This window comes from Phoca vitulina, unplaced genomic scaffold (genome assembly GCF_004348235.1).
Source record: "Phoca vitulina isolate PV1807 unplaced genomic scaffold, GSC_HSeal_1.0 scaffold33, whole genome shotgun sequence".
Classification (NCBI taxonomy): Eukaryota; Metazoa; Chordata; class Mammalia; order Carnivora; family Phocidae; genus Phoca; species Phoca vitulina.
In genome coordinates, this window is record NW_022589736.1 from 4,014,250 (window position 1) to 4,037,934 (window position 23,685).

General features: G+C 50.5%; 1 protein-coding gene and 1 long non-coding RNA gene across 7 annotated transcripts in view; one reads left to right on the plus strand and one right to left on the minus strand.

Moving 5' to 3' along the window:
• ADARB2 (adenosine deaminase RNA specific B2 (inactive)) overlaps positions 1-23,685 on the minus strand; it is a 414,677-nt gene that overhangs the window by 217,235 nt on the left and 173,757 nt on the right. The window lies entirely within an intron of this gene.
• LOC116645416 lies at positions 1,952-20,232 on the plus strand. Of its 4 annotated transcripts, none has more exons than XR_004301951.1 (3): positions 1,952-3,191; positions 9,741-10,937; positions 15,099-19,021. It is a non-coding gene; the product is annotated as an uncharacterized LOC116645416 (long non-coding RNA). The 4 variants fall into 4 exon arrangements; XR_004301954.1 differs by having other exon boundaries at positions 10,593-10,937; XR_004301952.1 differs by lacking the exon at positions 1,952-3,191 and adding an exon at positions 19,671-20,232 and having other exon boundaries at positions 7,518-10,937; positions 15,099-18,561.

Below are 23,685 nucleotides of genomic sequence, written 5' to 3' on the forward strand. Positions count from 1 at the left end.
GTTTCTGGGAAAAAGAATTTAAACAGAGTCTCTCACTCTGGCTCACAACACAGCAGAGTCATTACATCTCGATCTACCAGCGACCCCAGCCGCACAGTGGAAGTAGCAAATCTCTATGCACTGCAACCCAAACAGAGTTTACGCAGGTGTAACACCACCCCCAACGTTAGCTTTTAAGAAAGCTCAACTGTCAGCTGCCAACACACAATTAAAACTTTTATAATAAAAGGGTGAGATTTATAGAGTAGAGCCAGAAAAGAAATCTGACTTGAACTTTTCAACAAGCGTCTAAATGTTGTTAGAAGAAATCACTGAGAAAAAAACATGGAAAACCGTAGCCCTGATTTCAAAAGGAAAATGCAAATGGAAGAAAATAAATCCTGGAGATTATTATTAAGGAGAAAAAAATCAAATTCTCCTGAGTAGTTTTCACAATATCCCTTAACAGAGTTTCTCATAGAAGACACAAATACTGTAGTAAAAACTAATGAATCCCTCCCCTGCAATTCTTCCAGAATTTACCTAGTGAATAAGTTCGATTATTTAGATTTGACTCTTCATAAAATCACAAGGTCATTACCCCATCCAAACCAAAATAAACACTTCAGGGTAACATTAATTCAGGAAATCACATAACGCCAGTATTTTAATATCAGAACTAATAAGCTACTATTCCTCACTGTGGGAGAGGATGGTGTTTACTCACTGCTCACCAAGGCCTCTGTCTCTGTGAAGAAGGGGCCTCCGTATTCCTATGCAGCAGATACTGAAAGTGACAATCCACAGGCTTACATGTGGCCCACACGGAACGTTTGATTTTGTGTCATATTCTCTATTTGGGTATTTTTACCTAAGAATGCTAGATTTTTTCTCTTCCTGACTCCAGCTCTGAGTCCATCCCCACAGTCCCTGACACCCTCTGTACTCACACACCCCATTGGCTTCCCTCATGTCTAGTTGTCTGCCTAGTGCCTTCTGTTATTTTGGTTCTCTGCCTGTGGAGTTTTTAACCTAACCATGTGTAACATAACTCAAAGTCCTGTATGTTTGTCTCTACTTAGAGAGTTATAGAAAATAGACTTGGCATTCCAGTCAGAATTCTATTTTCAGAGCTAATCAGAAAAAGTCACAGGTCACAAACAAGGGAGCTTCCCTAGCCCCATCTTGATGATTCTAGATTAGCTTAAATATTAACTTGTCAATTCAAAATAATAAATATATGAGCTTTCCCCATTAATAGAATATCTTTCCTCATTTGTAAACACTTAACAGCAGAAAAGGCCAAAACCATTTTTGGATGAATTGTGGCAAGGAAAATTTTGGTTAACCAATAAAATGAATACGGTGGGCATACTGCAATAATACTGTAATCCCATCCAGCTGTTAGAGGTGGGTTTGCACATTTAGATCAGAGCTTCCTCATCACCAATGCAAAGAAATCATGATCTCTGACAAGCTTCACAATGATCATAAAATAGATATAAACCCTGTTGTGGAAAAGCACTGGTTTTGTTGACCCTGAAACCTGGAGACAGAGTCTCTACTGTGCCCTTTTAAACAGGTGACAAAAGACCTGTTTGGTCAGCTTAAACATTTCTGCAACAGAGGGGTTTTTAATTTTGTATCTGTGGTAATCCTTCTGATTCTCTTGGAATTATATACAGAATTTTTACATGATTTTTTTTTTTCTAGAGTTAAGCATCCAGAGTTTTCTCTAGGTTCTCAAGGGCAATCTTCTTTTTAAGTTTTTAAAAAAATTTTTAAAAAACATTTTTTTAAAAGATTTTATTTATTTATTTGACAGAGAGAGAGAGAGCATAAGCAGGGGGACAGGCAGAGGGAGAGAGAGAAGCAGACACCCCGCTGAACAAGGAGCCGGATGCAGGACTCGATCTCAGGACCTTAAGATAATGACCTGAGCCAAACGCAGATGCTTAATAGACGGAGCCACCCAGGCGCCCCTCAAGGGCAATCTTCTTAAAAATGTTCTCCACAGACCACTTGCATCATTATCACTGATGGTTTGATAAAATGAAGGGCCCTGGGCTCCACCCAGGACAGAATCACTGAAGGTGGAACCCCAAAATTTGCATTTTAATCAATGTCCCTTATGAATCCTCTCCCTCACATTAGAATGACCTCTGCACGCATACATGTGTACATGCACACACATGCCCAAACCAACTCATATATCTGTTTCTTGCAACTATCCTTAATTCAATTAAAAACAAAAAGTAGTGAACAACAATTTGCAAAGAAGCAATCCCACAGAGGGCCCCAATCAAGACAGCTCAAATATATCGCTCTCCAGCAGTCTGTTTTGATCCAAGGGTAAAATGTAAACTAGCCAGGGGGATTTATGGACTTCATGTCCTTCAGACAATCCTCCATAAATATAATTTCTCTCCACTGGGCATTTCAGGGGGATTAGGAAACAGAATTCAAGGTTTTCTTCACTGACAAGAACCTGTATGCCAGAAATCCAGTGTCTCAACTAAGGACAAAGCTATTTGATTTGTTAATCAGCTGGGTAGAGGGCAGGATTAAGATTTTACTCTCTTCTTTCTGAAAACTCTGCCCAGCTGAACGGCAGCTAGCCACCCTGGTGCCACATAGCAGACTGCTGATACACGCTATGCGTCGGGAGTGGCCTAGCGAGGCCTGAAATTAAAACCGTAATCGGCGATCCCAGAACGCGGGGGCCCGTGACGGGCCCCGAGGTCCATCCGCAGGGAAGGGTGCCAGGAGCACCCACGTGTGAGTCATCAGGCACGGACTCCGCATCTGCTGCTTTCACAAAGAAAGACGAAGACTGCCCACTCACCAGGCCCAGTCCGGGGGCGGCGGGGGTCCTGCTGCAGCCCCCTTCCCGGCTGAGCCCTTGGATGCCGCCTCATCCGCACCTGCTGGTCCCGTCCGCGGTGCTAAAGACGCTTTGCTCCCTGAAACATTCCGCGCTGCCCTTCTCATTTGGTATCTGGTGCATCCACGCCAGCAGAGAAGATTTAACTATGATCCGTGCAGAAGCCTATGTATGTGTGCGCACACGCACACACCCTTCCCCTCTCTCTCCAGAGACAGAAACTGTGGTTTTATAAACCGCACGCCTCCTTCGAAGTGCTGGAGATCTCTGGCCCTCCCAGCTCGGAGAATCAGACGCAGCAGCCCACGGCTTCGTCTCTGAAAAGGAGGTAAGTGCCTGTGTGGTCACCTACAATGGGGCCCCTGTGGGGCTCCCCCGCGGGGGACTCTGCGTCCTGCGTCCAGCGCACACCCTCACGCCGGACACACGGGGAGTCTTCACTTCAGGGCGCTCTACCTGGGGGTGCAGCTGGGTGGTTTAAATCATCCATGTCTCAACCTGTATAAACTTAACATTTATTTTTTCCTCACACACTACCCCCCGTCAGATAGAAAAAGAAATGGGATCACGGTGTCTGATTATTGCATAAAAATAATCTTCATGCATGCAAGGAGGAATTATTTTTCAATAAATTTTGTTGAGATGCCTGTATTTTGGATAGATCTCAGTAACAGCAGGACCATATGGTGCTGTGTCTTCTCTCTTACCATTTATTCACTTCCTATATTTTCCTGCTGCAATCGAGCATATTATCTTAATTATGTTTTAAATAACTTTTGGAAAGACATTAGCAATGGCAGTAAGATAAAGCCTGAATGCATCCATAATGTGCACAACAGAACTCAGAAGAAAAAGCTAAGAGAACGCAGAGTCTACCTCCACCATTCAGGGTTCCGGTAATTAAATTGCCCCCACGCCCACATAGTGCATGCACGAAACTGTCCGGAAAAAACCCACTTACTATGCAAGAGTGAGGTTCCGGGAGGGATTTATCAAAGAACACGTGAAAAGTTTCCTGTAACCTCAGGGGGCGCATACTGCCTGCTCACATTTCCTAGGTGTAATCCGTACGACCAGGAGAATCTGCACCTGTGTTTACATGGGTGAATTTGTGTTCAAACCCCAAATCATCCTCCAGAACACTAGCCCTCCAGGTAAAAAACTACGTAAGTATGCTCAGGGGGTTTATATTGCATTTGTCATTGGGGATCCAGGAAAATGTGGCTCCATCAGGTTGCGGGCGCAGGAGGACAGCTCAGGGGGTTGGCTCTAAATGAGAAGGTGACCAGGACCCCTGATGCAAGAATGCAGGCTTTGTCGTGCCTCGGACCCAGACACCACCTGCTTGAACTATGACCCCGCCGCACCTGCTAGCTTCAGACTCCTTACATTTGGGGAACTTTCCCAACCTCGGCCTGGGCACCATCTTCCTGGGGCCCCTTTTCCCCCTCCTCCTTGCTGGCAGAGCTCCCTCCCCCTGGTCGTGGTGCTGCTCTCTTGGAGGCTCACCTTGCCTCACTCTTCCTCCTCTCAAAAGCCACGAGGAGCCTCAGCCAAGCAAGAAAGCGGGTGTTCATTCCACTCTGGGTGCACTTTCAACCACCGGCACGTATTTCATGCACGTTCTTACATGTCCTTACACCACGGCCTTCGATCAGGAGGTCTTCGGTGTGGAGCCTGAGGCAGGTGTTTGGGGCTGTGCAGTGTGTGTGGCAGCTGCTGGGGGGGGGCCCACAGACCTCGAGGCCGGCATGGGTGTAAACGCACCACGCTTGTGGCACTCACCGTCTGGCGCACGCTCTGGCCATGGGACCCTGGACAGCGCCTTTCCGCTCCAGCCGCAGGGCTGGGCCGCGTGAGGTCCCATCGGCAGGCGGGTGGCCGACCCCGCACTGCTGCCCCCAGCCGGTGACAGACGGAGAAAAAACAAGGACACCGAAGCTTCATTTTTTCAATATCTAGAATATTCTTTAAAATATTTTTACTGTTTATTTTTGCTGCTCAATTTTTTAAACTTGTGCTGGACTCTGCAGTCTCTGAGTCTGGGAACCACATCCATAGACGCACGCACGCGAGGCCACATCACAAGTGGATTGCTGTGTGTAGCGCGAGGCCTGTCTGGTTCCACCTTAACCTGTGTTCTTATCATCGGAAAGTCTGTAAGTGACAATAAAGCCGGAAAGGGCCACAGCCATGAAGGGAAGGACATGCAAGCGATAAAGTCAGGCCTCCTTCCTTCCTTCCTTTCCTCCTTCCTTCCTTCCTTCGTCTCTCTCTTTTTCCTCCTTCTTTCCAGACAACTTTATTTATTAGCAAATAGCTCAGTTGCTGCTTCTCCTCTTCAGGTAAGCGTCTTGGTTGGGTGGCAAGGTGGGCTCTCTCACATACGCTCCTTCCCACTGAAGAGCCGGCTGTGCCGTAGTGGGGACCAGCACCCCCATGCTGACGGCTGAGCCAGGGAGCCCCAGCTGGGGCGGCCTGCTCCTCAGCCCCCCGGTTCTGCTGCCTGCTTCCTGCCATCTGTTTCAACAGATAATTTCTTTTATTAAGCAAACCCACACTCTCATCTTTTATCTCTTTCTGCGTGTGTGTGTGTGTGTGGAGTGGTCAAAACAAAAGGTAATAAATAAATTTTAAATTTAATCCTTTCTCATGACTTTTCTCATCCTTGGTATCAAAATCAGGACACAGTCTGATAGTTCTCTCATTGTTACCCATTATTTCTTTTACTACTTTGGTCTGATAATCTGTATTGCCACGTCTTTGGGTAAAATTGTGCGTGTCTAAACTATTAGGTATGCTCATGGTTTGCTGTGAGGGTCCTTTAGTAATTCTTTCTAAAATAAATCACAAGTAGATGAATAGTGTGGGGTTTGTTGGTCAGGAAGGAATTAGTGACACATGTATTTGTTTATAAAAGTTTGAATTTGGTCATGGGACTCCTTGCAAGTTCACCTCTGGCAACCCTTCTGAAATAGAGAACTTCTGTCCATAGTATTTATGATTTCTGGGGGGAAATGCTAGAATGCTTCACGGAAGCTCCAGATGACCAAGTGTCATCTTGGGTCCAATCCCTCTGTCCTCTGTGAACCTGAGGCCAGCTGCACTTCCCAGGGCCTTCCGTTCATCCCAACCACAGTCGTTCAGGCATGGCCTTCCAGAACATTCTCTGAGCCCCTGTGGGTCCCCTGGTGTCCTCACATGGCTCCCCTAGGGCTGTGGGCATGAAGCTGATCCCTGTGTCCATTTCACAAAAGAAGAAGGTCCAGCTTTGCAGGAGAGAAGGTTGCTGTCAAGTATGCGGGACAGGGGTGGTGCTGACCGCTGAGGGCTGGAGCCCGATCCTCCTGGTCTTCCAATAGTCACAGAGCTGCGGCCCACTGTTGGCACAGGATGCAGGGGAGAGATGGCGACCGTGACGGATCAGCCCGTGCAGAGGGCACTGGGGGCGCCTGCTGGGGAGCGCAGGAGCCAGGAGCGACAGCATTCCCGGGGTCTCTGGAAGGCCAGCACTGGGTTCTACTCTGCACTTTCTGTCCTGCCCCCCTGCGAGGGCCCGCTCTCCTGACCCAGGCACAATCTGTTCTTGGCGCCTCGACTTGGAACGTTAATCCGACAAGTGCCCCACGTGGAGTTTGAGTGTCTCCCAGCGAGGTTAACACTGGATGTTTTCGACATCAGGATTAGAATATACTAATGCGCTTTACATTTCAGGCCTCAGCTGGTGGGCTGGAGGGAAACCACGACGCTCGAGTGTCTTCCCCGGCCCCACGGCGAGCTGGCCTGGACGTGGGGGGGGGGACGCAGGAGCTTCTCTGGCTCAGTGAGTTATCTGTGCCAGGCTGCAGCCTGCGGGGAGGGGGAGGGACGGCAGGGGGTGTCGCTGGTGGACACGCGGTTCTCCTGGCACAGGTGCGTGGAGAAGCAGGGCAGAGAAGACCAGGGGCACGCAGAGTCCTCTGCTCTGGGTGCGTTTGATCCAGGCTCCAGAATTTACAGACTGTGCAACCTCAGGCAAGCTGTGCAATGTCGCCTGACTTCATAGGTGTAAATCCGACAACGGAGACAAGCCCTGGTATCACGAACACGCCTACCCATTATGCATCACAGCCCAAGGCCATCGCCCTTGAGAACACTGCTGACATTTGGTCACTTGAGCCCATGTGAGGGGAGGCTCAGTGCCAGCCGCCGCGCTGGTCATTACACTTCCTTCCAACTCCGGGACCCGCATCCTGCGTCCCCTCCTTCGACAATGGAGCAGCACAGACAAGTGGGTTGGGTCAGAGGCTGCGTGACTCCTGGCTTGAGTGAGACCCGTGACCATTGTGCCCCAGGGCCCTCGTACACTTGTCTCCAGACCCACAGGAAACCCCGTGCGGTAATCCGCATGCACACGGCACAAGCACAGTGCTCTCGAAGGGGCCACACTCGTTCTGTCGGGTGCTAAGAAATCAACGTTGACTGTAGGGGGTGTGAGAAGTGAACAGAGTTCCTCAAAGCCCTCCCGTAGGTAGCCCAAGCTCTGCTGAGGGCCGTGCACTCTCCTCTGCCTTCAGGCGAGGGAGACGTCTGATCCTATCACCACAGAGCCGGGGGGAGGGGGGGTGGGGAGCACAGGAGTTTCTAGAAGAGAGTCTATAAATAGACTGCATTTCAGGACATCCCATGAGGAGCTGGGTCTAAAAAGACCCCGATAATTGTGTTTGTTTCTTCCTTTTATTGCGTGCCATGCATCCGATGATTAGTGTGTTTTTCAGGCTAATGGCAACAGTATGTTGAACGAAAATGCCATTCCTGGATAAAATGATCAATCTCCTTGACTCCACCAGTAAACACATCCCATCGGGGGGTCGCTAATATGCTTTTATGACCTCCCTGTCAGAGAGGATACCATCACCACGCTTGATAAACTATTCTTTGGGGGCTTCCTTTTAATTTTATTTTTTATGCAATCATGGGAGACCATAACCCATAAATTTGGCCTGATGCTTTCTCACTATTAACTAATCCTGGAGAAGCCCTCTGGGGTCTGCCAGGCACAACCCCTTCGAAGGATCTGCGTGGGATATTGGAAATGATATCCGCCCTGGGACAGAGGCTTAAAGACTGAGCTGCTACTGTTGTCTTTGCCATTCCAAGCTACAACTTGACTAAATGTCATTTAGTCCAAGTGCTGGATTCTGCAGGATTTGCAGATGGGACTGACTATTTGTCTTTAATAAATTCATTGACTCACGGAAGAGGTATTAGATTGTTTGTTTGAGAAAAGGATGTGTCAGTGCTCCAGACCACTGATTACGTGGATTCTCATTATGTCCGTGCGGGCTCCAAAGTGCTCAGATCCAAATTAAGCTCCAGAGTCGTTTTAGAAAACACTGGAACAGCTGTGCAATGAGAAGGGGAATTTAAATGTGGTCCCCGACCAGGGACATCAAGGGGCATCGCTGAAACCCCACCGCCGATCCGGACCTGCAGGCTGGGCCATGTGCTTCGATCGGGGGCCCATTCACGCAGTCCCGCGGGGGTCGCTCCCGAGCTCCCCCCTCCGAAAGCTCCACGTGCAGGAGCTGTTTCTGAGGACTCTTTTCAGCCACTGCGGACACTTATCCGCAAACGATTATTTTCAAACTAAAACTGAAATTTAAGAGACATCTGAAGCTAAGAGTGGGAGTAGTTTCTCTTTTGAATTTCATATTTATCTACCTGGAGATCTGGGGACATGAAGGCTAGAGTCGATGGCACCTCGAACCCCTCATGGTTCTGTTGTAATTATTGCTAATCTCAGATCAATAGCTCTCCACTGCAGTCACTCCTTCACTGGGATCCAACCTAAATCTGCACCAGGACACTGAAGCTTTTTGTCATAAAATCAGTAATAATCAAATATCATTTTACAAGGAACTCTCAATTCCAAGGTATTTTTTTTCTTTTGCTTTTGTTCTATTTGCTTGCATGTGTTGCCTGGGGCTGGGGGGCAGGTATTGGCTAGGTGCACTTAAAATCCTGGTGAATGTTAAGTTGAGTGTCTAATTTCAACACGCAGATTACTAATAGGAATGTTTTCTTTTTATGAATTCAACAAATATTTACTGAGCACCTAGCGTATGGTAGGCTTTGTTCTCATGCTCAGAAGGAACAGTGAACAAAAGGGAAGGAATTTCTTTCCTCGTGTGGCTTTCGTTCCAGGTAGAAGAGGCAGACCACATGCGTGTGCACGCATGTGCAGTCAGTCCTCTGGGGGAGGGGTGCGGGACTCGGGTGGGGTCTGGCGCAGTGTGATGGGCGTTTGGGGAAAGGCCCAGTGGGACACACATGAACAACCTTCTACACACGCTCACCGGACACAGCACCTGCTTTAGCCACCACACCTCCAATCTGCTGAACGAGGTCATTGTCACTTCCTGGGGGGAACTATGACATCCAAAGAGTGGGTGCTGCTTCAGGAGAAATGAGGGTCATGTGACATTACGTACGGGGGTTGGGATTTCAGTTCAAGAGCACGGGATTTAAAAATCCTGTCTTGGGGCAGATGGCCCTTTCCCACTTTCTCCCAGGATCTTGCCACGAACTACAGACGTGGGAAGGCTGGAAGAGTGTGCTGTCCGGAGAGACATGGAGGAGTCTTACGTGTTTTAAACCAAATGAGGTGGGCTGGGCACTGATCTTCTTACATGGGAAGCATTGCTGGTCTGCGTTGTACCGCCACAGAGCCTTCCACATGGCGGGCATTCAGCAAAGAGTCACTGAATCACTTGATTCCCTTAAAATTTACCTGACAGTTTCCCTGAGTGTTTACCAGTTCTAATGCACCTGTTTAATCCTGAGCTGCGAGCAGTCCGTCATTAACTAAAATTCCTTGACGCACATGCTCTGACAGGCCTGCAGTTGCGTGATTTTGCATGGGGGTCAGATGGACACCAAGCTTGTCTCCAGAACCAGCATCCCTTGGAGGCCACCCTGGCACGATGGTCTAAAAGGTGGCCTTTCTTCTCCGTCCTCATGCCGGGCTCTCTCTGCCGGTGAGTTAGTGGGGAGTCTGGCTACTCCGGGGGTGGTTTCTAAGCCGCCGGAGAGTCTCTCACTGTGAGGCACCTACCTGGGAGGTGGGGAGCACTGGTTGCTGTGTGTGGAGCTCTAGGACCGTCCCCTGAGTTTAGGGCAGGCCTGGCAATTGGAGCATGATGGCTTAGGACACATCCTTCAGCATTAGCGCTCAGAAGCTAGGTGACTATTTGGAGACCGACGGGTTTGCTTGGTGAGGAAGAGCCATGGAGGGCACTGAGAAATCACAGCCAGTCAGCTTCCTTCCTGCTTTGCTTGCAGAGGAACTTTTGATTTATAGTGAAAACCCTTTAACTCGAGTGTAATTTTGGTTCTTCTGCCTCCCTCTGGCTTCCTCAATCGCCTGTCCTTTTATCCCATACGCCTGTTTGAGTTAGCTGTACAATCTTTTTGGCTGATACGGTGTGTAAACAAACCAGGAAAAACACATCAGTATACAGAAATGTATGCGATATTGCCGATACAGAGCACCCCTGGATATTCGGAAGGACGGAGGTACCATTTTGGGAAACAGGGAATTCATCGAATGTATGTTTCCTTAGCTATTTCTAACAACCATTAACTCTCAATTGCTTTTCAATTATATGCATAAGAAATGAGTTTGGAATTTTAATGTCTCTTGATGACCGTGTGATACTGAATATGTTTTTTTTTTTTTAATGCCCAGATAATGTTCCAGATAATGTTCCTCTTTTGGTAGAATATCGATTCAGTCTGGACCAACACTACTGATAGACTCTTCTGCAGTCACTGGGAATGTTCTGGATCTGTTGTCCAGTATTTTGGCCACCAGCCGTTCACTTGCCATGTGGCTGGTGAGCCTGAGAAACTGGACTTTAGATTTTATTATGGAATTTTGGTCACATTTGAGTAGCCACGTGTGGCTAATACTACCACTTTAGAGCCCGTCTCAAGAGTAATGTATGAGCTGCCGTCCAAGAAGCTTACAACTGCGGCGCCCTCACATTTCTGCTGGGTTGTGTTTTGAGAATAAGAAGTCCTTTATGAAGAGGTATGTACCTTGCCAACTACATGGAAAGTTACAAAATTTGGCCATGTTGCCAGAAATGGGGGGAGTCTGCCGAGCTCGCAGCAGTTCTTAGAAACTCAGGAAACTCTCATCTCGAGGGAGGGGGTGACTGCCGTGGTCCCGGGAGGAGGGGAGCACAGAGCCAGAGGCAGAGGAGGGCAAGGAGGGGAGGCGCACAGCGAATAAGCTCTGATCGCCGACAGGCATCGGAAGCCCGAGTCTTAGAGCTGAAAGACCCATCTGTGGGCCACGTTCACATCAGCTTTTAGCTGGAGGCTTTTCAGAGACACAGTATCAGTGGGGAGCTGTGGGCTTTGGCCAGTGGGAGGGTTGGAGGCACCCGCCTTCTCTAACCTAACCCACCTGCGTGCTCCCACCACTGGAGGCTGTCTGTTGGGTGTCCTGGACGCCAGCCCGCGAGCCAGCTGCCAGGAGACCCCAGGGGAGCGCGGGGCCTGTGGACTCAGGTAGCACAACCCCAGTGGCTGGCTGCCTCCAGGAATAGCTCCACCCTCCATCACACCTGCGCGGCTTTCTGGCTGCTGTGGGGAAAACGCGTGTCACAAACAGTGAGGACAGCCTTCCAAGATCACCAAACCGCTGAGACACGAGCTCATACCGACCCTGCAAGCTGGAGAGCTTGAGCAAGCAAGACAGCTTTCCAGTTTCCCTGATGTTTCTGTGGGGGAAGGAGAGCTAGACGCACGTGCCGCCCACCCCTGCAGCCGGGGTCACCCAGGGCCCGAGGAGAAAGTGACCCGAGGCCCAAAAAGACTGTATCCAGACCCTGGAGAAATCAGGGAGCAGCCGGGTACTAATTGTAGAAATGATGCCGCGCTCGCTTAGCGCTTTCGTGAGCCGATTTCTCCCTGACTCGGGCCCGGAGAGCCCGCGTTGCATGCACCTGCACTTCCTCCTAGTTTCTGCCCGCGGTCAGCGCTGACGTGCTCCACGCCCAGGCCTGGCTCCATGCTGTGGGTGGAGAGTCTGGGCCAGCCGCAGATTGGGTGCTCAAAACCCAAACCGACCTCCACGCGGCATCCCTGTTGTGGTAAACTGTCGGTGTCCGGCCCTGGCCCCACCGGTCCCACTGGTGAGAAGAGCGAGCCTCTCTCTGCACCCACACTTCTTTGCTGAGGTGTTCCCTTGTGCTGGGAGTGGCGTCGACTCAGAACCAGGGGCAGCTGGTGCTTGGACACCCATATGTGTCCCGCACCAAAGCCCCCTTTCCCTAGGAGGACTGACTCCAGGGTGCACCGGGCTTTCTGGCCCGAGGCTGTGCCAGTCTCACTCCCCTCACTCCAAATAAACCGCCTCCACCCAGTCCTCCCAGAGAAGCTGCTCCCGTCCCAGGAAGACCAAGGCAGCAGAGTTCTCTGACCGCTATATCTAATAACCGCTGATTCAACAGGACGAGGTTTCCTTCTTTCTCTTCTTTTTGTGCGGGGAGCCTGACTCAAACATACCCCGCCCGCTCATCGGACCCCTGCACCTCACACTCAACATCTGCTTATTTACCTGTGTTGGCCGTTCTACGCTTTGGAAACGAAGGTTGGCCTCACTTCCTGGGATAATGTCACCCTGTCTCACTCCGTAACAAGGACTAGAAAAGAAACGCGTAACGGGGCTGCCACCAGCCTCATGTGGAGCACCCCGGCTCACTCACGCCCCCTGTGCTCTCCCAACTGACATGCACGAGAAATCAGGAAAAGCCAGTTCACGCACGAGAATAACATATGGGGATGGGAGCAGAAGGGCTGCACACGGCCGCACCTGGGGCATCTGGATTTTAAAGGTCTCAGTGATGAGAGAGAATGGGAGACTTGCCAGGTGGCTGGTTGTAACCCATTTGTCTGTGGTTTGGCCTTACACCTGCTCGGTTAGGCAACCCTGACTCATCTCAAGAAGCAGAAAAGATGGGGCATCTCCACCACGCTGGTCAGAGGGCAGGGCTTGCCATGGGGACCGCGGTGATCCCAGCGTGTGTGGCTGCCAGGCTTCCCTGCCCACGGGAGGGATGGTTTCCATTAGGAAATTTCAAATTCAAAGTTTGAGGCAGGTGCTCTGAGTGAGGGGCAGATAACGTCCCTCAGACACTGTCCCTCGAAGTTACCCTTGCTTTCTCTGTGGTCCTTTCCTGGAAGACGGCAGTATTTTTTGAAATGGTGGATGGGACAGGAAATGGTTCTCATTCATTTTTCTCCATCAGATCATTTAAGCAAATTAATATCAAAGAACATATTTTCTTGTCTTCTTTGTGTTCTTGCTAAAAGCAAGGCAAGGTAGAGGTGGGATGCTGTAATTTTGTCTGGGGAGAAACAATTATGGAAGCTGGTGTTATCAGCAAAGCTCCACTGAGGAGAAAGCGTGGGATTCCGGTTGGTGGTTTGGTAAATCACCGCTCAATAGCAGTAGGAAAGGATGGGGCCCACTGGCTCTTTGCATGTATTGGGAGTTACGTTTCTTTTTTTTTTTTTTTTTAATTTTTTTTTTAATTTTTTTTTATTTATTTGCGAGAGAGAGAATGAGAGACAGAGAGCATGAGAGGGAGGAGGGTCAGAAGGAGAAGCAGACTCCCTGCTGAGCAGGGAGCCCGATGCGGGACTCGATCCCGGGACTCCAGGATCATGACCTGAGCCGAAGGCAGTCGCCTAACCAACTGAGCCACCCAGGTGCCCAGGGAGTTACGTTTCTACATTTATTATTGCTTCCCTGATTTTCCTGGTCTGATTACCTCCTGGATTTGCTAACGCCGCGCTGTGTCAGGATGCCAGCATCCAGGCGTTCCCAGGACAGCGTCGAGCCAGGGGCCAGTGCTGGGACGCAGAGTAGCGACGAGGCACTGTCTGAGCGCCCGCTCTGTTACTGCCAAACAGCATCACATTGGGTCTCCGTTCCCCCATCTGAACAACCAGCATGTGGCTCCACGCGGCATAGTTTTCCCTGCAAGTCTAGCTGCAGTGGGGAGGACAGAGCTTCCCCCATGGCAGGAGATCACCGAGTCTTTCTCCCACGAGTGACGGATGGCGTCGTTCACATCCTTTCCAGTCCAACCAGCGCAAGTGGTTGGGGCGCTGGAGGAATGGGCACTCTCCGGGCTCAACTTCAGACGGCTCCTCCATGGGGCTCTTCGGACACAGCAGGTGAAACATGGCGGGCAGTATGTAGCTTGTGTCTAAAGGACCAGCCCGTTAAAAAAACAATATCCTAGCTGTGAAATTATGGATACTGGATTCTTCCAGGCAAATCAGAAAACACCCTGCTGACGACCTTTGGAAACTAGTCCCCCCCCCTTTTTTTTAACGATTTATTTATTTATTTGAGAGAGAGAGCACACGCATGAGCAGGAGGGGCAGAGGGAGAGGGAGAGGGAATCCCAAGCAGACTCCCCACTGAGCACAGAGCCTGACTCAGGGCTCGATCCCATGACTCTGAGACCATGACCTGAGCCAAAACCAAGAATTGAACGCTTAACTGACTGAGCCACCTGGGCGCCCTGACACTCAGTCCCTCTTAACTAGAAGCAGTGGTTCAAAAAGACAAACTCACATAGCTGGTCACTTATCTACTACTTAATTTTACCACAGTTCTTACTCTGATAAAATAAATAAAACCCTTGACGCTTTATTCAACTCCAACCCAAGTGATGACTTTTCAAGTTATTCAGTGGTTGTTCTAAACTGCGTTTTAAAATCTGTGTCCATTGGGATGTGCCATGCCGTGGAACGTAAGTTCGTTTACGTTTCAGCATATATCCCGTCAAAACCATGTTGTGCACAAATCTTCCGGGGAGAGGTAGGTATTCCTGAATCTCCCATGGGATGCTGAAGACCCTGATAGGATCTTCAGGTTAGGACCTGTGCATCCCTGTGTCTGAAGAGCCCCATGGAGGAGCCGTCTGAAGCTGAGCCCGGAGAGTGCCCGTTCCTCCAGCGCCCTGCTAGGGCCCTCAAAGACGTCACATCTGTCCCTTTCATCTCAGTGACTTCTCTGCTGCTCTGGTGTGTTTATTATGTTCTTGGCCCCAACCATGTGTCAGTCAGCGTTTGGGACTTTCTGTAGCATATTAGCAAGACCTCAAATGCACCTGTGCTTCCGTCTTACATTATGTTTGTAACCCTTTTCTTCCTTTATTCTCTTGAGAGAGAAATTGCAGGATATTAACATCATCGCCATGTGGGCTACATTCTACAAGCTGGAAACGTCTTTGCTGAGGCCTCAGTGTTATTTGGTGTCAGAGCTCGTGCTACCTTTGACCCCAGAATCGCACCTGGGAGTTTCTCCTAAGAAAGTAACTGCATAAGTTCACATGGGCATCTGTCCCAGAGCATTCATGCCAGTATTTCCCACAGTACCGAGAAGCATAAGCAGAGTAAGTATCCAACCCAAACTAAGTTACACTATATCCCAACAAAGGAGCTCATGCACCCCTCTCCCTTGATAACGTGTTTCCTCAGGAACTTTTATACACTGTGTCATTGGGTTGGAAATTCAGATACTCAATGGCATGCACCCTGTGTTTTCTTTTTGGTAATAACTTTGTGTATATGTGTGTGCATAAAATATATATATCTGGAAGGACATGCACCCAAATGATAAAAACACTTACATCCGGGGGGTGGGGTTGTGAGTGATTTTTCACTTTGATTTTCAGTGCCTGTGTGAATTGTCTGGATTGTCACCATGGGCGTACGTTATGTTTTTAAAAGCAAAAAATTAAAAGCTAAATACGGAGAAGAAAGCACATGGTCCTCCTCTTCTCCAACACAGGTTAACAAGTAGGAAGCCTGCTGGCCGGGCCTCTGCCAGGCACCACGCCTGCCCCCCATGCCGACCGGCGCTTCAGTGCAGAACGTCCAGAACCACCTTCTTCAGTGTGGCTGCTATTCGGTCGAGCAGCTACACCGAGAAGCCGCGTGAGTCTTACCTACATTCATTTCTGCTTGACACAGGTCACTTCCTCAGGAAGAAAGCGAAAGCATAACCACTGCACACGTTCCTGGATGATGGGCTTTCTGGGATTTCTCCGTGAAAGACACTGTATTCTGCATGATGACGATATCAGACCATGTTTCCATATTGGCTACACGTATGACCCTATGGTGCACACTTTTCAGATGGTTCTTTGACCTTTTCTCTTCCGGAGAACAACGCAGGACCAGGATGTAAACCGAAAAGTTTCATCTGGCAGAACACACTTCAGAAACGTCGAATGAGTGCATCCGGGCCTAGCTCCGCCGTCTTCCCTAATTTTGACTCTGACCAGTTACAGTGGCACCGAGCCTCGTGCCCTGGGAACTCAGTATTGCGGATCAGACGTGCTCAGCGGGTGGAGACCAGGGGTCCCGCAGCCTGAGTCCCATGGGCGGGCATGGATCCTGACTTCGCTACTAACAACCTGTACGATCTTGGATATCTTTTTCTCATCTCTGTAAATCTCTGTGGGGTTTTTTTTTTTGTGCATAATCCTTAGTTAAAATGTCTACCCCATAGGATGGTGGAGAAAAATCAAAGGAATTCTCAAAAAGCCCGCAGTTGCCTGGAGCAATTACACATGGTAATTATCCCCGTCATTATTCGCGCTGAGACGGATGTTGACGGTGTCTTTGTTGGAAGTCTACGCTGAATGCACCCGTGTCTCTTCTTTCTCAGGCTCACGTTAGAAAGAGCTGGCAGCCACGAAGTTCATCATTGTCGACAACCAATCTGTGTCCTCACAAATGGCCAGAGTCTGAGAGACAGGGTCTCAGCATTGAGCCTCTGCCAGGCAGGGGAGCAGGATATGGGGCGTCTGAGCCCCATCTGGGCCCCGTCTGAGCCCCGGGACACACTTGGGGCAGGGAAATGGGCTCTGCCGGTGCTTGGGCCTCCGTGTAAACCAGCATCCATGGAAACACGGGTGGGGGACAGGACGTCCTGCACGTCGCGGGTCAGGACAATGCGGCTCCCACAGAGTTCCAAGCTCAAAGCCCCGTCTGATTTGGGGACTGGGGTGACTTTCCCACTCCTGTGTGTATTGCTCGTCTCCTCCTGTCACTCTGTTTCCTTGGCTGATGTGGGCTCTCACGCTAGCTGAGACCCCCCAATTTCCCTCTTTTTAGCAATTATGTATTTCTTCTTCCTTCAAGCTGGTGCACGTTATTTATGAAGTGAGTGCATTTTCAGCCTGGTTTTCTGTGGCCCCCGTGGAGAATTTCAGTTCTGCTTCTCAGAACATCCACGCCTGGTGGGGAGTGTGCACCCCACATATGAGGCGAGGTTCCCTCCAGACAGTTCTGTGCCTCCTCACCCCTCATTTGTGCCGTTGGTCCCACGGTGTGTAGGACTCCTCACTCTTACTAGAGTGAGGATTACACTGTTATTGGTTATAAAGCCGTTAAGTTTTATTTTCGGGTTTGCTTCAAATCCTGATCTCCCTGCACCAACCGGGGGCTGGCTGGAAGAAGGCAGAGAGGGGGGCTGGCCATAGCCCAGCTCCTCTCCCCTGCATTCAGCCCCCCTCATGAGTAAGAGTCCGATTAACATTCCATTAACAGATCAATAAGGGACAGAAGCCAAAGTCAGCCACTTGGTTGTGACTGAGCTTCAGATGTGCGTTTTCTTCCGGGGGAGAAGTACGGCAGCTCTATATGGATCTCTGTTTAGTTATCTGATTTAGAACATGAAAATCATGTTTTATCACAAGAATTTTTAATTTTCAAGCATGTAAGCATAAAGGTGTTACAGATCCTAAAGTTAAATGCCAGCATGCTGTGGTGACTTGAGAAGGTCACAGGGCTTAGTGTGGGTAGGCGAGGGGGAAGGGTCCCCGACTTCCCTGACTGCTCTTTCCTCCCGTTAGGTTGGTGTTGGGGACCTGCCTCGGCTTCTGTTTGGTACACAATCCTATCTGTGTCTGTTGTTACTGGGCTGGCATCGGGACCATACTCCAGTTCCAATGTGCCCGGCAAAGTGAGGCAGAGACCCTCTGAACACAGAAATTGTATCCCCCAAATTACCAGGGGCCCCTTCCTTCTCGAGAACAACGGATGATGGCGGCAATGATCACAGGAGCAGGGTCCAGATTCTTCGCTCTGGGGCTCCATCCCCTCTGGAGCCTGGCTAGACCTCCACACCCTCGTCTACCACCTTATCAGCTGACCCCTGCCTCGTGCCACTTTCCTGGTCCTTCTGCAAACACCTGCCCTGTGTGTTTTAAGCTGTATTGAGTAGCTTCTGTGTTGTTCCAGTCCATTTGGTTTAATTGTTCATCTATCATCCGTTCATCTATCCACTCATTTTTATTAAGGTTTTCATTCATTTATTCCACACTCACTATGTTTCAGACAATGAGGAATACGGAGCTCGGTTGGGTACATGCATGGACAGATGACAGAGATGACAGACAGACAGACAAATGGTGGATGACACATACCGCAGGGTCACTACCTGTGGATGCACAGAGTTGTGGAGGAAAGGCTAAGGTGTAAGGTGCTCTCCAGTACAGTGGACGCATTTGGTGCAATAAAGCAAAACCCAGATCTGGGCTCTGTGCTGCTGACTCAGCCCTCAAGCCTGGCAGATTGTTTCCATGCTTCTGGAATCACCGAATATAAGTTCAGCTAAGGTAACAGCCACTCATTCCCAAAATTCAGTAGCAAAGACATAAAATAAGATCCAAATTATGAAGGTTCCTTAATCATCTCTTTTCCCACCACAAACATGTATCCATTTTCTTGGCCTTTTGGGCAATTTTTCAAAGCTGTTGGCATCACAATTTTGAGTTTTCGCCAAGTTCCTCCAACTAAACTGGATTATGGGTCAGCAAGAAATCAGTGTGTTGAGCCCAGAGCCTATAAGCTTTGGAGCAATGGATCTAATGAAAAATTTAATATCTCCCACTTCCTCTTTCTATTGCCTTTTTGTTTGGTTTCCACAGGAATCTATTTCTGTGAGTGTTTGCTGTAGGCAGATGCTTTCTCCTTCTCTTAGCCTTTGATTAAGAGGACAGCGCAGCAGGGTGATCGCCTAGAGGGAGGTGGAGGAAAGAGGATGGTAGTGCATGTGTGCACGCGTGTGAGCATATGCATGTGTGTGCATGCAAGTGTGTGCGTGTGTGTGCACGAGTGCAGCTGTGTGCGTGTGCAGGTGCACGTGAGTGTGTGTGCATGCGTGCGTGTGGGGCTGCGTGCCTGCAGGTGTGTGTGCATGCGTGCGTGTGGGGCTGTGTGCCTGCAGGTGTGTGTGCATGCGTGTGTGGGGCTGCGTGCCTGCAGGTGTGTGTGCATGCGTGCATGTGGGGCTGCGTGCCTGCAGGTGTGTGTGCATGCGTGTGTGGGGCTGCGTGCCTGCGGGTGTGTGTGCATGCGTGCGTGTGGGGCTGCGTGCCTGCAGGTGTGCTCGTGTGTGCAGCATGTATGTGCGCAGGTGCGTGTGCGTGCGTGTGGGGGGCATGTGCAGGTGTGTGCCCATCTGCGTGTGTGTGTGCATGTGCCCTCCTGTGAGGTGCGTGTGTGCTGTGGGGCTCTAGGCACCACTGGCTATCCATGTGACAGGCAACGTGGAGATCTATAATTCTATGCTTAAAATAATATTTCTCGTCTCAGAATTTGCAGCCTAGCTGAAATGAAACACACACACAAAATAGAACAGTCAAATCTTTGCTTGAGCCTGATGATTTAAAGATAATTTATATCCACAAGTATAATGCTATCTTCTTACCCCTCCGTTTCACAGCTGCCCGCCCACACACACAGGCGCCTGTGCTGTAGTAACGAAGCCATAACGACTTCCCAGGAAGGACCGGATCCCACCAGGACGTCTGCGTCGGGAAACCACCCCGGCAAACGCTTTCCGCGCTGATGCCTGTGAGGAAGGCAGCAACCTGCCTTAAATAATTTCTTTCTCTTGGGTATTTTTGGGGGAGGAGGAAATCCAGGTTCTACTTGTTATGTGTACGTAAACATACCCTGAAGTTTTGAAGTCCTCACAATTAAAACTGTGGCATAAAATCATCCAATACTGCCTTTCCTTCAGAAATCTCATAATTGCATCTGGGGGAGAAGATCTGAAACCTGAAAATATTATGTCACTTCCTACAATTCTTTTTATTCGAAAACTGCTGGGAAACACCCCATCCCTCTTTTGCATCGTTTACCTAAGTGGCGCAAATCCACGGAGGGCCTTCCAATTCAAAATATTTTAACAGCCTGACATAACTGACCCAAATTCTGCCATTAGCGCTTTTCCTGCTGTGGTTTCTGGTGAACCTGGAGGAGCTGCTGGGGAGTGCTGGTGAGGGAAGGTGGCCTCCGTGGCCGGGTGGCTCGGAGGTGCCTAGGGGGCGGTGGGTGCTCAAGGGGAGACCTGCACGTCCCGGGTGGAGCCGGCCTCCCGGGCAGGTGGGAGGGTGGGAGGGAGCACAGGAAGGAGGTGCACCGGGGAGGGTGCGTCTGCCAGAAAGGACACGGACAGGGAGTTCCATGTCGGCCGGGGTAAGCAAGCGTGCCTCACGGAGCCTGAGGCTGACCTGCATCCCGCTGCCTCGTGTCCGGGCGGGTGGGCGGTCATGAGCGCCTGGTTAGCACACAGCCGGGGAAGCAGGGGTCTTGGGGCTTCCTTGGGCCCCACTTCCCACAGAGGCTCCACGATCAAGCACAGGCTGTTGTTCTGCTGTTTGCCCCGCCCTTACCAGCACGAGTCCTGGGTTAGAAGCATCCGGAACATTCTAATCTGCTTTCATTAATAATGATGTGAAATGGAGAAACCGTCTCCTTATCACTTCCAAAACAAACCCTCCTCCAGTGTTTGGAACCTTCAGCATTTGGGGATAATATCAACCCGGTGACCAAAGAGATGAACACTATGCAGCTATTTAATATCCCCACATTATTGCTGCCACAAGCAAACTCCATAAAATCATCAAAATACAACGTCAAGCACCACCCTGCCTCGTCATTGAAAGAAACATACCTCGAAACACTGGTGCATTTGCAGGGACAGCAGTGCACTTACAAGGAAAGTCATGAAGCATTGAACACCCCACCAGGCTCACATGATAAATACGGATGCCGGAAGGATGCACGTAGCGACTTACGTAACCATTTGGGGGTGTCCGAAAACTTCATCGCTGATTTCCATTTGAAATCATTCACACAAACAAATCATCACCCAAACTAAACCCAGATCAATACCCTCCACGTGGTGGGCAAGGAGGACGCTGTTTCCATTGTGAACATTACTGGTAACAAAGCCCATCAATACGCACGCAGGAGGATTGTTGAAAATATCTCGTTGCGTGATGCTATGTGGTTTGGGAGTAAGATGTTTTATTAGAATAATTTTCCTTCCATTTGATCACACATTTTACTAAAAGAGCAGGAGAGTCCCTGCTGGGACATTTAAGGTTGTACCGGTGGAAACGTCAGCTGGATGATGGAGGGGCAGGCACCCCTGCAGCAGCAGGGGTGACTCAGGACCCTCTGCTGTCACTAACATTCAAGGTCCATCATTCCCGATGCAAAAATTAAGATTATTCACCCAAGCTGGACTGCTGTTGAGCTGTACCTTATAAAATTCCTGCAGTGAGTAGAAGCGCTCGGCGGGTGGATCTTTGTGGTAAGAGACACGTTCACGCCACCAGCAGTGACAGACCCACATTTTATGAACGTCACTCTTCCGGAAACCCAAAATGCAACACACAGCACCGTCTGACCCCATCTGAGTCCAGAGGACCCTGCACACAGCCCTGAGTCTCGCTCCGCTCGAGTCATTACGGGGTACAACGATTTCACGTGCCCAGGGGCTTCAGATGCTCAGTCCTCGAACCACGGGTCTCCCCAGATTCTTCAACTGATACCAAATAATGTACTTTCCTTCCTGGCTCCTTTCAAACCACGTTGGAATCTATTTTTCATAACACCTGGTCAAATTTCGTGGTTTCCCATATATAACCGATTCTACCTATCGTGTATGCAGATCTGCGAACAATCATTTACTGAGTCCTTTCTACAAGTCAAGCACTGAGTTAAGGCTCACACGTATGCTAAATTATTCCATCAATCGCCGACAATAATTCTATGAGGTAAACAATGTTATCCCCATTATGTGGGTCAGTGAACAATGGCACAGGTTTCGTACGGTATTTGTCTGCAGCCTTTAGGAATACCGCAGAGCTGGGATTGGCTTTCCCCTTTATGGATCCAAGCTCGCCCCTCTCCGCGCTGACCTCTTCTTTGCCCTTTGGCTGAGTCAAGTCTTTCCTCGGGCAGGGGATGCTCTTCTGTGTCAAAATAATGAGCTGTTGCCGCGTTCGGTCGAGAGCAGAACAGATGGTGGAAGGAGGCAACAGCCTACGAGGGACACGGTTTTCCTTCCTGGCTGGGAAACGGATGGAATCGGGACTTGGAACCCGGCTTGCCTGTGGTTGCTGCCTGCCTGGGATCCCCTGTCTGTGCCACCTCGAGCCACAGACTGGTCCTGCCCTGCGGCCCGCCTGTCTGCTCAGCTTCCAGAGCTCTCCGCCCCAGACCCTGCTTCTGACTGGGGTCAGGTACGCGCTGGGGCTTTAAAGACAGTGCTGTCCTCCCCTCTGCATCACCGAGCGAGCTGCCTCACGGATGCCCTCCCTGATCTCCCCACAGTGCGCGCCCACTGAATCCCTCCATGCACATGATTAGCCGTGTCCTCTCACGCCCCACCACGTTTCACCCTCTGGTGGGGGGCGAGGACCGAAGAAGGTGGGACTCTGGGGGGGGGGGCTGAGCCACCTGGTCACAGCACCCACTGCCCACCTGCCCACATCCGTCCCGTTGCCGTGGGCCCGCCGGTCCTGTCCTGAGCCCTCCACCTTCCCAGACGGAGCAGGGCCTGTCACCTCTCCTGTGCTCTCCCCACAACTGCACCCTCATCGTCGGGTTGCAAGCCTTCTCACGTCTCTCCCACTGAACGCAGCTCTTGGGTGACTCTCCCCCGAGACCAGCAGTTTCCATGGGGGAGGGGTCCCCCTCCAGGGACACGTGACAGTGTCTGCAGATGTGTGCTCATCACAATTCGGGGGTGCAACTGGCACCCCAAACACCCAACAACACCCAGGATGCCTTGGTGACAAAGGATTACCGGCCTCAAAGCGCACCAGGGCTGAGAAGCTCACTCAGCCGAGCCTCCTGCAGCCACCTGCTCCCACCGTCCTCCACCTTCCCCCAATGCATGCTCGCCTGCCAACGTGTTCGCCCTCCTGGGCTGCCACTCTCTGGACGTCACTGGCCTCCCTCTTGGCATCAGATGGCACGGACTCGGGTCAGACCTCATCGCGCTTCTAGCCACAGCTACGGCCTGCCATACCCACGAACTTTCCCCCTGAAACACTCCCCCATGGTGGCCCAGAGCCACCAGCCCTGTCCCGGTAACTTCCACACCCCTGTCCGATCACGGGTCCCCTCCCCGATGTCTCTGGACTTGGTCTGTCCCTCTGCGTCTCCCCCAGCTCTGTCCTGCGGCACGGCACAGTCAGTGGCCTCCTTGTCGGTCAGCCAACTTAGAGCGACCCCCAATCTGCGCTCCATGGCACAGTTGTCCCTAAACTGAAGGCTGACACCCTTCCACTCCACAGTAGGCTGACTTCCCAACAGCATCTGTGGGGCCGGTGCCTTCATTCCCCTGCTCTCCTGCTCGCTCCTGGCCCTGCTCACCTGCTCACCTGCTCTCCTGCTCGCTCCCGGCCCTGCTCACCTGCTCACCTGCTCACCTGCTC